The following is a 13,424-nucleotide window of genomic DNA, read 5'->3' as shown; positions in this document are numbered from 1 at the left end:
TTTATGGCGTCAGTCGACATAAAGGATGCCTACTTACATGTCCCGATATATCCTTCGAATCAGGCCTTCCTCAGGTTTGCGATACAGGATTCTCATTACCAATTTCAGACGTTGCCGTTTGGTGAAAATCCTCGGAGCCGTGGAGAGCCCAAAGTCATGGCGGAAATGATGGTTCTCCTTCGCAAACAAGGGGTTACAATTATCCCGTACTTGGACGATCTCCTGATAAAGGCGAGGTCCAAGGAACGGTTGCTGAGATGTGTAGATTTGTCACTGTCGGTTCTGCGACAGCACGGTTGGGTACTCAATTTTCCAAAATCTCAGTTGATTCCGACCACTCGGCTGCCTTTTCTGGGCATGATTCTGGATACGGATTTACAGAAAGTATTTCTTCCAGAAGAAAAGGCTCTGGAACTGCAGGCGATGGTCAGGGAACTTCTGAGGCCGACGAGTGTGTCAATCCATCACTGTACTTGGGTTATGGGGAAGATGGTTGCGGCGTACGAAGCCATTCCATTTGGCAGGTTTCATGCCCGGGTGTTTCAGTGGGACTTGCTGAGCAAATGGTCCGGGTCTCACCTGCACATGCACCGGAAGATAAGTCTATCTCCCAGAGCCAGAATTTCTCTCCTGTGGTGGCTACAAGATCATCACCTCCTAGGGGGACGCCGGTTCGGTATCCAGGATTGGGTGCTTCTAACAACAGATGAAAATCTCCGGGGCAGGGGCGCAGTCACCCAAGGAAGAACTTCCAGGGGAAATGGTCGCTCCAGGAAGCCTATCTCCACATAAATGTTCTCGAGTTAAGAGTCATTTACAACGGCCTGCTGCAAGCAAGAAGCCTTCTTCAGGGTCGACCTGTCCTGGTACAGTCAGACAACATCACAGCGGTGGCGCATATAAACCATCAAGGCGGAACAAGGAGCAGAGCGGCAATGGCGAAGGCCACAAGAATCCTTCGCTGGGTGGAACAACACGTGAGCGCCCTGTCAGCAGTCTTCCTACCGGGAGTGGACAACTGGGAAGCAGATTTCCTCAGCAGACACGATCTCCATCCGGGAGAGTGGGCTCTTCACCAAGAGGTATTTGCAGAGGTGACAAAACGTTGAGGAATTCCGTTGATCGACATGATGGCGTCTCGTCTCAACAAGAAGCTCCCGAGGTATTGTTCCAGGTCAAGGGACCCCCAAGCCAGTGCAGTGGACGCCTTGTTGTCTCCGTGGGTTTTCCAGTCGGTGTATGTGTTTCCTCCACTTCCTCTCATTTTAAAGGTACTGGGGATCATTCGACGAGCAAGGGTTCAGGCGATTCTCGTCGTTCCAGATTGGCCAAGAAGGGCCTGGTACCCAGATCTTCAGGAATTACTGGTGGAAGATCCTTGGCCGCTTCCTCTAAGAGAGGACCTGTTGTTGCAGGGTCCATGCGTGTTTCCAGACTTACCGCGGCTGCGTTTGACGGCATGGAGGTTGAGCGCCAGATCTTAGCTCGTAAGGGTATTCCCAGGGAGGTCATTCCAACTCTCATTAAGGCTAGGAAGGAGGTTACGGCGAAGCATTATCACCGTATTTGGAGAAAGTATGTTTCCTGGTGTGAGTCTAAAATGGCTCCTGCGGAAGATTTTCACTTGGGTCGCTTTCTCCACTTTTTACAGGCGGGAGTAGATGCAGGCCTGAAATTGGGTTCCATCAAAGTGCAGATTTCGGATTTGTCTATTTTCTTTCACAAAGAGTTAGCTGTCCTCCCAAAGGTTAAGACTTTTGTGAAACGAGTAATGCATATCAATCCTCCGTTTGTGCCTCCTGTAGCTCCATGGGACCTTGATGTGGTCTTACGGTTTCTCATGTCTTCCTGGTTTGAACCTTTGCGTAAGGTTGAGTTGAAGTTTCTCACTTGGAAGGTAGTTATGCTTTTGGCGCTGGCGTCTGCCAGGCGGGTGTCAGAGTTGGCGGCTTTATCTCATAAGAGCCCGTACTTGATTTTTCATTCGGATAGGGCGGAATTGAGGACTCGTCAACAATTTCTGCCGAAGGTGGTTTCTTCATTTCACATTAACCAACCTATTGTGGTCCCGGTGGCTACGGAAGCTGTGGCGATTCCAAAATCTCTGGATGTTGTAAGAGCGTTGAAGATCTACGTCACTAGGACAGCTGTTGCTAGGAAAACTGAGGCGCTGTTTGTCTTGTATGCTTCCAACAAAATTGGTCATCCTGCTTCAAAACAGACTATTGCACGCTGGATTTGTAGTACGATTCAGCAGGCTCATTCTTCGGCCGGACTATAGGTGCCGAAGTCAGTAAAAGTCCATTCTACCAGGAAAGTGGGCTCATCTTGGGCGGCTGCCCGAGGCGTCTCGGCGTTAAAGCTTTGCCGAGCAGCTACTTGGTCGGGTTCAAACACTTTTGCTAAGTTCTATAAGTTTGATACCCTGGCCGATGAGGACCTTGTGTTTGCTCAGTCGGTGCTGCAGAGTCGTCCGCACTCTCCCGCCTGTTCTGGAGCTTTGGTATAATCCCCATGGTCCTTTTGGAGTCCCCAGCATCCTCTAGGACATAAGAGAAAATAGGATTTTGGTACTTACCGGTAAATCCTTTTCTACTAGTCCGTAGAGGATGCTGGGTGCCCGTCCCAGTGTGGACTATTACTTGCAGTGTTTTCTTGCTGGTTAAATTAGTTTATACACGGGTTGTGTATTTCTTGTTTCAGCTTCTTGCTGGTGTTAATTCATACTGTTATCTGGTTTAAAGTTACTCCGGTTGTACGGTATGTTTGTGGTGTGGGCTGGTATGTTTGTAGCCCTTAGTTTAAACAAAAATCTTTTCCTCGAAATGTCCATCTCTCCTGGGCACAGTTCCTATAACTGGGGTCTGGAGGAGGGGCATAGAGGGAGGAGCCAGTTCACACCCAGATTAAGTCTTTTAAGTGTGCCCAAGCTCCTGCGGATCCCGTCTATACCCCATGGTCCTTTTGGAGTCCCCAGCATCCTCTACGGACTAGGAGAAAAGGATTTACCAGTAAGTACCAAAATCCTATTGTTATCATTACAGAAGGAGAGTGAACAAGATGTGTAAAGAGCCACAAAATAGCGGTTAAGTACAACCCTGCTCAGTCTCCAAATATTAATGTTATTTTTATCTCGTACAGGTTGAGTATCCCTTATCCAAAATTAAAAATCCCACATTTTTGGGTCCCCTACTGAGATAATGACATAACTATTTTATAAATATATACATTTAAAGATAATATATATAATACATATGTCATTATCTCAGTAAGGGACCCAAAAATTTGGGATTTTGGATAAGGGATACTCAACCTGTATTTACCAAAATTCTTCATCTCCTAGTAGTTGCCCTTCATTATACAGAGATATACATTTTTCAAGTTACTTTATTACCTCTAAATATGAAATATTTTCATTCTTTAAAATAACCTAAGGTATTTTAAACTGCATTTTATATTTTTTTGCTTTTCTCCTGAAAGTTTAAAAAGGATGAAAATATATGTTCGCTTCTTACGGTACATAGAATAAATCATAGGTATTTTTGAGTGCTAAACACATATTTTAAAATTTACAAATATTGGATAGTCCTTAATAGCAAAGAATTACAACCTCTTTTCAACCAGCAACATTTTCTGCATATTTGTGAGTTCTGCAAAACACTCCATCATTTAGCAGCAACCTGTCCTTACCTCTAATTTTCCTTTAATGTAATTATTCAGTGCTCATACTGTGCGTATCAAGTATGATTAGCACGGCACAATTTTTAGTGATTTCAAAATAAAAGTCATGTGAATTTCAAGCTATTTCTGAAATGACAAATGATTAGTCCTAATTGTGGCTGATGAGGCATTGATTACTTTAATTAAGAAACTTAAGTTCTGCTTCAGTGTCGTGGTTGTGCGATAATTTTACAAGAATGGAAAACCATCATTCATTACAACACTAAAACATTTACATTCTCAGGAAGGATTTGAGGAGAAATAAGAAAATAACATGGAAAATCGCATTACTTAAATGTAACTTAAGATTTTTGTAAAAAAACAAAGAAAAGAAATTAGAATGAAGTTTGTGTTTTATTGTCTATGGGAAAGTTCCCCAACTCTTCCATTATAATACAGGTTTTAAGGATATATATGCCTAAGTCCTGGTAGTTAAATCAAATCGACTGAGGTACTAATTAAGTCACATCTGCTCAAGCGTGGATATTCTTAAAACATGGACTGTAATGGCATAGTTTGGGAAACTGGTATTTGTTTTGGGTATTTCTAATACCAGATTTCTTCTATTTACTAACTAAATGTTATAAACCAAGTCTTATTTTATGTCCTGAAGCATTGACAAGCTGTGTATTTTCTAGAGATATTTATTGTGCAGTTTGTTGATAATTGATAATGTTATGGTACTGTTATATTAGACATTAAGAGGCTTTCATAAACACTGGGTAACAGCAACTAGGTATACTGAATATGCTGACATTTTCTAGTAATGGTCATGTTATTTTCTTTTCTTGCTATACATACAGTAGCTTACTTTACCTTACATTTTTTACAATAGTATTTTCAGCCTTTTGTATTGACTTTTGGCCACCAATTTGTTAAAACCAAAGCTATTGTCCCGCAGACTCGGCGGCCCAATCTAAACTGCAGCAGTATATGATTTAGAAGGGTCAGTCTGTACTTGTGTAACTGCAGTGTCATCAGTTGTTTGCCATTTTCTGTAGAAAAGTATGACAGTAAATGTAGAATCTACAAACCTCGGAAAAGCCACAGTCTCTGTGAGAATGCTTTGTATTTATTTATACTATTTTATTTTAGACCTGTTAATAAATAGCAGAAAAAGACTACATTATCTTCCTATATTCAGATACAGTTCCGTTTGTGAACATCTGTCATTTTCCCAGCCGAGTTTCCAGTGTTGGAAAATTGCAGCAAAGAGATGTAAAAGTATAGAAAATGACCATGTGTGGAATGACTTATTTTGAGCTGAGTGTTTTGCAAGTTTTAAAAGTAAAGTTGAATCTTTGATTGCATAAAAAAGCAATGCCGGGCACAGCAATTTGTGCTGACATCATGTTGTATGATGCTATGCTCTATTTCTTAGTACTTACCTACTGCCAACAGATCTATTAACACATTCGTCACAATCATGGTTTATGTCATCTCCTTTCAAATAATAAAAACCCCTCTTCTATAACATTTGGTGCATTTTTTTTGTTTTGTTTACATTAAACATATATAGTATAAGAACTCCTCTCCAGATGCCTGCTGAAACAAGAATACTCGTGTGCTTCATGCATTTGTTTTCACATAACGGACAAGTAATAATGATGGGACACATTTTAAATGCAAGTATCTAGGACTGCAACAAGCACATTTATTAAGAACCAGGGGGCATATGTTCTAAGCCTTGGAGAGAGATAAAGGGGTATATTCAATTAAAGTCGGATCCATTCCGACATGTATTTGTCAGAATGGATCCGACAACCCCTATTCAATCCCATCTTAATTCAACTTTTTCAAGTCAAATTTAGATGGGACGCAGAGGAGGAGAAGGGGGGCGAGCCGCGGGGGAACAGCCGGCGGGCATACAGGGAGATCAGCGCTACGGAGTAGCACTGCAGCAGGATGTCACTCAGCCGCCTGACCTCACAGCAGCTTCCACCTGGCTCCAGCAGCGTGCTGGAGCCGGGTGGAAGCTGCCGTGAGGTCAGGCGGGTGAGTGACATCCAGCTGCAGCGCTACTGTAGCGCTGATCTCCCTGTATGCCCGCCGGCTGTCCCCCCGTCTCCCTGCGGCCCCCCCTCCTCGCCTCCTCTGGGTCCGCATCTCAGTCCAACATTATTTTGATGTCGGACTGAGATGGTCGAAAAGGGGGCCAAAACCTGTCGGATTTGGCCCCGTTTTCGACATCAACACGTGGATCGGCAGCTATTCCGCCGATCCACGTGCTTTTCGACAAGTCGAATTTATCGACTTGTGGAAAAATGTTGCTAAATATTGAATAGGTCAAATCAGGATTCGACCTTAAAAAGTCGAAAACTGCCGCCTTTTCGACAGACTGCAGTTTTCGACTTCAATTGAATATACCCCATATGTGTACGAAGACAAAGTACCAGCTAATCAGCTCCTAGCTGCCATGTCACAAGCTGGGTTTGAAAAATGACAGGAGCCGGTTGGTTGGTACTTTATCTCTGTCCACTGTATCGCTCTCCAAGGCTTAATAAATAGACCCCAAAGTACCAGCCAATCAGCTTCTAACTGCCGTGTTACAGGCTGTGTTTGAAAAATGACAGTTAGGAAGCCAAGTGGTTGGTAGTTTATCTCTCTCCACTTTATTACTTTCCAAGGCTTAGTACATCTGCCCCTCTGTGTATACATAATCAAGGTACAGTGTTCATAACACTGTTCAAGGTTTGAATATCACATCCCTTAGATGGACACGACTTCGAAGAAAACATTCTCAGGCTCTCTGTCATCCCCACTATAGCGCGGTACAGCACATCAGTTGGCATTCACAACGATATCATTAAGTGCTATATCTTGGCTACGTGGGTAGTGATCACAAGAACAAGGAGCGATTAAATAGACACGCTGTATTGACCAAGCTTGACTTGACAATTCACTGGAAAGACAGCCAACAGCTTTAATTGTAAAGCGTAATGGAATATGCTGCGCTATATAAGAAACTGCTAATAAACTGCTAATGTAATAAAACAAGGATTATGGTAAGTGATGCATAGACAGTATGTGTGTGTGTATGCAGCCATTGGGTAAGAACTTCTCTGCTAGGTTGAAGCATGTATAACCAGTTTCACGTGGGCATGTGTCTGTCTATGGTCGGAATAGTCAACATGTGAATGAGAGCTTCTTCACTCAGCTGTAACATTAAGGATCAGTGTCCTGGAAAGGAGACCAACATGAACTCCCAAAGTCAGACTTTGAAATACAATACATTTTAAAGATGGGCAAGTGCCCATGGTCCTGTAAATTAAAAATAAAATTGTCCCATCATTATGGGACACCCTGTATAAAAATATCTAAGGCCACAGACAGAATAGTAGTGAGGGGCAGTTATAATCATCTAGCACTAAAGCAATATTTGCATGTTGTCTACTGTAAAATATGCATTTTCATTTACAAATGTTTTGCTATTAATTGTTAACGTTGCTCCACCTCCTACAGTGTCTATGGCACTTGTTGTTCGAGGGGCAGTAACGCTATAAAAATTAAGTATTTCTTTAACCTTGTAGTAAATTTGTGTAATATTCTCAGCACATCTGTAATGCTTTACACAATACACAAAAATAAATTAAAATATTCTAAATTATATGTAGTTCATCAGTATTTTATTGATCTCTGGTAATACAGGTATAAAAAAAAAACATTGACAACATTTAGCACATAAAAGTCACATATGGGAACATGCCTCTCAGCACTTTACTTCCCTTCTTGAAATTAAACAGGTTATCTGTACTTATATCCAGTTCCAAAGTTTTGGTGGCAGTGAGGAGACATCTAATGGTGCTTTGCTCACCCAAAGAGGTTCCCACAATCTAATGAACTACAGGATAATTATAAGATCACTGAAATAACTAGTGAGTATATCACAAATATAACCATATTTAAAAGAATTTTTAAGTTTTTAGTATTATGGGGCAGATGTATTAACCTGGAGAAGGCATAAGGAAGTGATAAACCAGTGATATGTGCAAGGTGATAAAGGCACCAGCCAATCATCTCCAATATGCAAATTGACAGTTAAGAGCTGACTGGCTGGTGCATTTATCACCTTGCACTTATCACTGGTTTATCACTTCCTTATGCCTTCTCCAGGTTAATACATCTCCCCCTATGTTCCTGGTGTTTTGTGTGTTTTTATCCTTGCCGATTGTTTATGGAAGTCATAAGCAATGAAATACAGAATACATATTTCTTAAGTAAAGAAAAAATCAGTATTTATTTAACAGTATAACGATTGCTAACTATAGGACAAATCAAGATAACAATACCCGTAAATGAATCACCCAAAATTACGGGGGGGAAATTGCCAACCACACTGTAATCTCGAAGAAAACGCCACCGCCAACGGGAACTGAAAGTGCGGTGCTGTACCCAATGATTCCCTGCACACGACATAATCACCGGAAGTAAGATGGACACATGGCCTGAAGGATTCTTGACAGACAGTGCCCTTCGCCCATGCCAACCATATGCCTACCGGAAGTGACGGGATGCGCCAATTGGAAGTGTGGCGCTAAACATGTGATCCTGGGATCTTTTTTAAAAAGCATGCCAGTGAATGAGGAAGGTTAACTCCACTATCCTGAGGGGGTCCATCTGGGGTGAAACACGTTGATGAGAGGGGGAGGATACCACACGCTCTGGACCTAATGGTGCACTGTGTTCCGGCAGACTTCTCATTTAATATCACCTCAGCTTATAAAAGGTATTTATTTATTTATAGAGACCACACCAGTTTTTGGGACAATAATCAGCACACTCGGTGAGCAAAGCACCATTAGGTGTCTCCTCACTGCCACAACTGAATAAAACTTTGGAACTGGATATAAATACGGGTAATCTGATTTTAAGAAGGGAAGTAAAAAGCAGAGAGGCATTTTCCCATACGTTACTTTTACATGTTAATGTTTTGAGTGTTGTATACTAGTATTGAGTTTTGAAATACAATTTCATTTTAATTCTAACCCCTGCACCTTTTTATACCTGTATTACCAAAGAGCAATAAAATATAGATGAACTATATTTCATTTAGAATGTTTTCATTTATTTTTGTGTAAAATATTACGGATGCGCTGAGAATATTACACGAATTTACCACATTATCCGAGGTGTTTGGAGTATATCCCATATATTCTCTTAGCAGCAACGTACTGTAACTGGGAATATTCTCTATATAGCGCGGAGTTCACACCTCTTTATGTCATTATTTCTTTAACATGACTCATTCTGGCTGCTGTTAGAAGAGAGATTATTTTGATCATTTTTTTATTTGAGCTTTGATTAAAGTTACTATTAATGGTTTGCAATTTGTACAGCATTATGCAATTACTATGGCAACAGACACATGGGGGCATACGAGTTTGCCGGAGGTGCAGGCTGCCGGCTAATCTCAACTTATTTTTTAAAGCGGCAATAATTTACAAGGCATAGTTTTGTTTTGTAAATGATTGCAGCTTTAAAAAAAAGCTTGAGATTGTCCGGCATCCTGCACCTCCAGCAGACATGGACCCTGTTACATATGCCCCATAATGTAGTAAGTAGAGAACTGTGACATTGGCCTACAGTGAAGTGGGCCAGTTCATAGCCTGTCACTATCATTAAGTGAACGTCGTAAGAGGCCACTTAAAACAGAATGAGTGACATTTCACTCACCCAGAGATTATAATGTCAACGCACTAAGCATCAGCTACTGACAAGAGTGAGCTATTAAGAGGTGCAGTTGGTGAGAATAGAACTGATGCAAGCTATGCCTTAAAAAGAAAACGACCGATAGCAGAGCTGGGGCAAAAGAGAATCTCAGCAAGTAGCAGAATTAATAATGAAATGGCAATTCTACTATCCTGCAAGCCCAGGTCGGGAGGGGGAAGTTAACAAATCTGTTCTTTGCTTAAAAGAGCTGACATGGTGGGAGTAAGGGTGCTGTTGGGTAAGGTTTGAGTCTACAGAAGTGCATATGGATATGTTCTTTTTTTTTAATTCAACAATTTTTATTAGATTCTTTATAGAAATACAAGAACAGGGGAGACCTTCATGATACAGACATACCAAAAACCGGAGAGAAACCGGTATAGTTACAATAATCCATCGTAAGGTGCTTTTAAGCCACATCAGTGAAACCACAGATACATAGTCGGTACTTGTAGGCTTGAGTAAGAGGTAAAGGATTAACAATCTTAACCTACATGAGGTCTAGGAAATGATGAAAACATTACCGATGTGCATCTTAGCATAAGAAATCACCATATACCTAAGGCTAAGCATACAATTCTACCTGAGGATTCACAGGACATCAGTATACCCGAGAGGTCAGTAAAGAAGACAGACATGAGGGGGGGGGAGAAACAAATGGGGAAAACAATACAAATATAATCATATCATGAATGAGTAGCGGCCAAAGAAGTCCTAAGTAAAAATATTAAAGTAGTAATTCAGGCATGGTTAGCCATTCTAACCAAAGAGAAGGTTCAGTACCCATATGGCATCAGACTAAACATACAGCCTGGGGGTATTAAAATTAATATAATTGCATTTTCCTAAGAAAGCAGCAGGGGGTCCCAAAGGAACAGTACATGGGCCTAGGTTGTCAAGAGGCCCTATCGATTTGTCTATATAGATACCACGTTGTGGTCTCAAAAAGTTTATAAATGAACGACTGTACATCCGGGTCAAGAGTATCAATATACCTCTCCCACTTCTTGGCAAACCACCTGACCCCCAATTCAATATCAGGAAGAGTAGCACGCCTCTCAAAATAAATAATCCGGAGGGTCATGTGTTTCACAGCCATCAAAGAAGGGGTAGACGGTTTGATCCAATTATTAAGAATTTGTTTCTTGGCAATTGTCAGGATAACAGAGAGTACCGGAACAATGTCTCTATCTTCAGGCCGAAGAGACCACTCCCTAAAATCAAGTAGCAAACAAGCCCTCGGGCGTTTTATTAACCGTAAGTTAAATACTGTATTGAGATAAGCGACCACCTTGTACCAAAACTTAGATATTTTCCGTCAAGACCACATATTGTGGCACAAGGTGGCACTCTGCGCAGTACATTTGATGCAACAGCCAGTGTCGTCTGGGACCATGTGTGCCCTCTGATTAGGCGCTATATATGCCCTTTGGAGCGTCTTCAAGTGAACCTCTTGCAAAGAGGCAGAGTATAAGAACCTAAAAGTGGGTAAAATGTTATCTAACAATTCAGCGCACGATCCCATACTGGGGATATCTCTGGCCCATGAAGACAACGCGGAATCCCAGAGCCGGTCTCTATATGAGACCCTAAAGGTGTTTCTGAAGTAACTAAGATGGTAAGGACAATCTTTAGTAAGCACCATTAAGGTGCGCAGCGGGTCTGTGGTAGCCTCAGAAATCATTGGGTGAGACTGGGATTGAGCAAAGTGTCTAGCCTGCAGGTACATAAAAAATTCCCGGTGGGAAATACCAAATTTTATCTGGATATCAGAGAAAGAAAGCACTGCGTTGCCTCCTGGGTCGTATATGTCTCTAATAGCTGCGATCCCCTTTTCTCTCCAACTCAAAAAATTTGCGTTATCAAGGCCAGGAAGGAAACATGGGTTACCCCAAAACGTAGTGTGAAGAGAGGTGTCAGGTTTTCTCTGGGCTTTAGTGTGAGTGGCCTGCCATGCTTGATATGTATGCCAAAATAGAATATTATGTTTTATCTCAGATGGAGACGGAGTTTGGGGTGTGTAAGAGTGCAGCAGGGGAGAAAGGATGGAATACGGCCAGTTCAAGTGGCAAGTTCGTAAATACTGATCTGCCCCAAAGCCTTGGATTTTAGACACCTTGGACAAAATAGGACCAAAATTAACCGCATATAGATCCGGGAGGGAAGTAGGGATCTGAACTCCTAAATATCTAAGACTATCTCGAGCCACTGGAAATCGGGACAGGACCGGGTGTAATGGAAAGAGGGAAGAGTCTCCTGAAAGGAGGAGAAGCTCGGATTTAGATATATTAATTTTGTAACCCGCAAAGGAACCAAATTGTTCAATCAGGGAGACAATCGCAGGGATGGACGTATCAGGCTGAGAAATAAATAGAAGCATGTCGTCAGCATACAGTGATAATTTTACCATGGTGTCCATTATTTTTATGCCTGTAAATCTGGGAGAATTTCTCAGGGAAACAGCTAGGGGTTCTAAAGCTAAGGCAAATAATAAAGGTGACAAGGGGCAGCCCTGACGTGTGCCACTCTGGATAAGAAAAGGGGATTAGAGGATACCATTCCCCAAAACTTGAGTGGAGGGAGATTCATATAATCGGGAAATAAGAGAGACAAAGTCCTCAGGTGCACCAAAGCGGTGAAGCGTTTCATACAGATGATCCCAGGTGACCAGGTCGAATGCCTTTTCGGCATCAAGTGACAATAATACATTAGTGTCAGTGGGTTTGGAAAGCTGAAAGGCCTGCATAACAGTCAAGACCTTTCGGATATTGCTCACTGATTGCCGACCCCAGACAAATCCAGTCTGGTCTGTATGAACTATATCAGGGACTATGAATTTGAGTCTATTCGAGAGGATTTTAGTGAACAATTTATAATCTGTGTTTAGAAGGGAGATCGGACGATAAGAACTGGGAGACTCAGGATCCCGGCCAGGCTTCGGGATAACCTTTATGACCGCGGAATTAAAATATTGGGGCAAGGAAGCACCCTGCATAAAAGAATTAAATAAGACAGAAAGAGGTTCGCACAGTCTAGTAGATAGAATTTTATAGTAGTCATTGGCAAAACCGTCAGGGCCCGGATTCTTCCCGTCTTCAGTCCAGCTATTGCTAAAGAAACTTCCTCAGTGGTGATAGGTGCAAGAAGAGAGGTACAGTGCAACTCTGACATTTGAGGCAGATCAGTAGAAGACCAAAAGCTAGACTTGTGGGTCTGGTTAATAACAGGACGTGCAGAAAGAGTGGTATAAAAAGACTGTAGCACCTCAGCAATCTCGGCCGAGGTCCGTACTCTATCCCCACCTTGGGTGAGCAGAGAGTGAATGACCACTTTAGGGTGTCTGCCTTTTAACAAACGGGATAACAGTTTGCCAGACTTATTGCCATATCTGTAAATGCCACAGTCTCTTGAAAATGAATATTTAGCTTCCATTTGAGAAAGGAGGGTATCAAACAGTGTTTTTTGTGTAAGGTACCGTTCCCTAGTAGAAGGGGAGGGGGAGGATTTAAATTCCTGAAAAGAGTGAGTAAGAGCCGCCTGGGCTTCCAAGTATTGTGAGTTTAAATCTAAATCCCTTTTTTTACTATAGGACATAATGTGCCCCCAAATAACTGATTTTGACGCCTGCCAGAAAAGAGCAGGATCATCGCTCAGGGTTTCTCCATTGTGCGTATGATAATCGAGCCACGCTGCATCTAATGAGGAGCGGAATTTCAGAGAGCCACTTAAATGAGAGGGGAAGTGCCAGGAGCGAAAAGGGGATTTTTCTGAGAGGAGCATCAATTTCATCCAGCATAAAGCATAGTCCGAAATACAGATTAGAGATGAGCGCCGGAAATTTTTCGGGTTTTGTGTTTTGGTTTTGGGTTCGGTTCCGCGGCCGTGTTTTGGGTTCGACCGCGTTTTGGCAAAACCTCACCGAATTTTTTTTGTCGGATTCGGGTGTGTTTTGGATTCGGGTGTTTTTTTCAAAAAACACTAAAAAACAGCTTAAA

Source organism: Pseudophryne corroboree, chromosome 2, assembly GCF_028390025.1.
Source record: "Pseudophryne corroboree isolate aPseCor3 chromosome 2, aPseCor3.hap2, whole genome shotgun sequence".
NCBI lineage: Eukaryota > Metazoa > Chordata > Amphibia > Anura > Myobatrachidae > Pseudophryne > Pseudophryne corroboree.
This window is presented reverse-complemented; position numbering follows the sequence as displayed.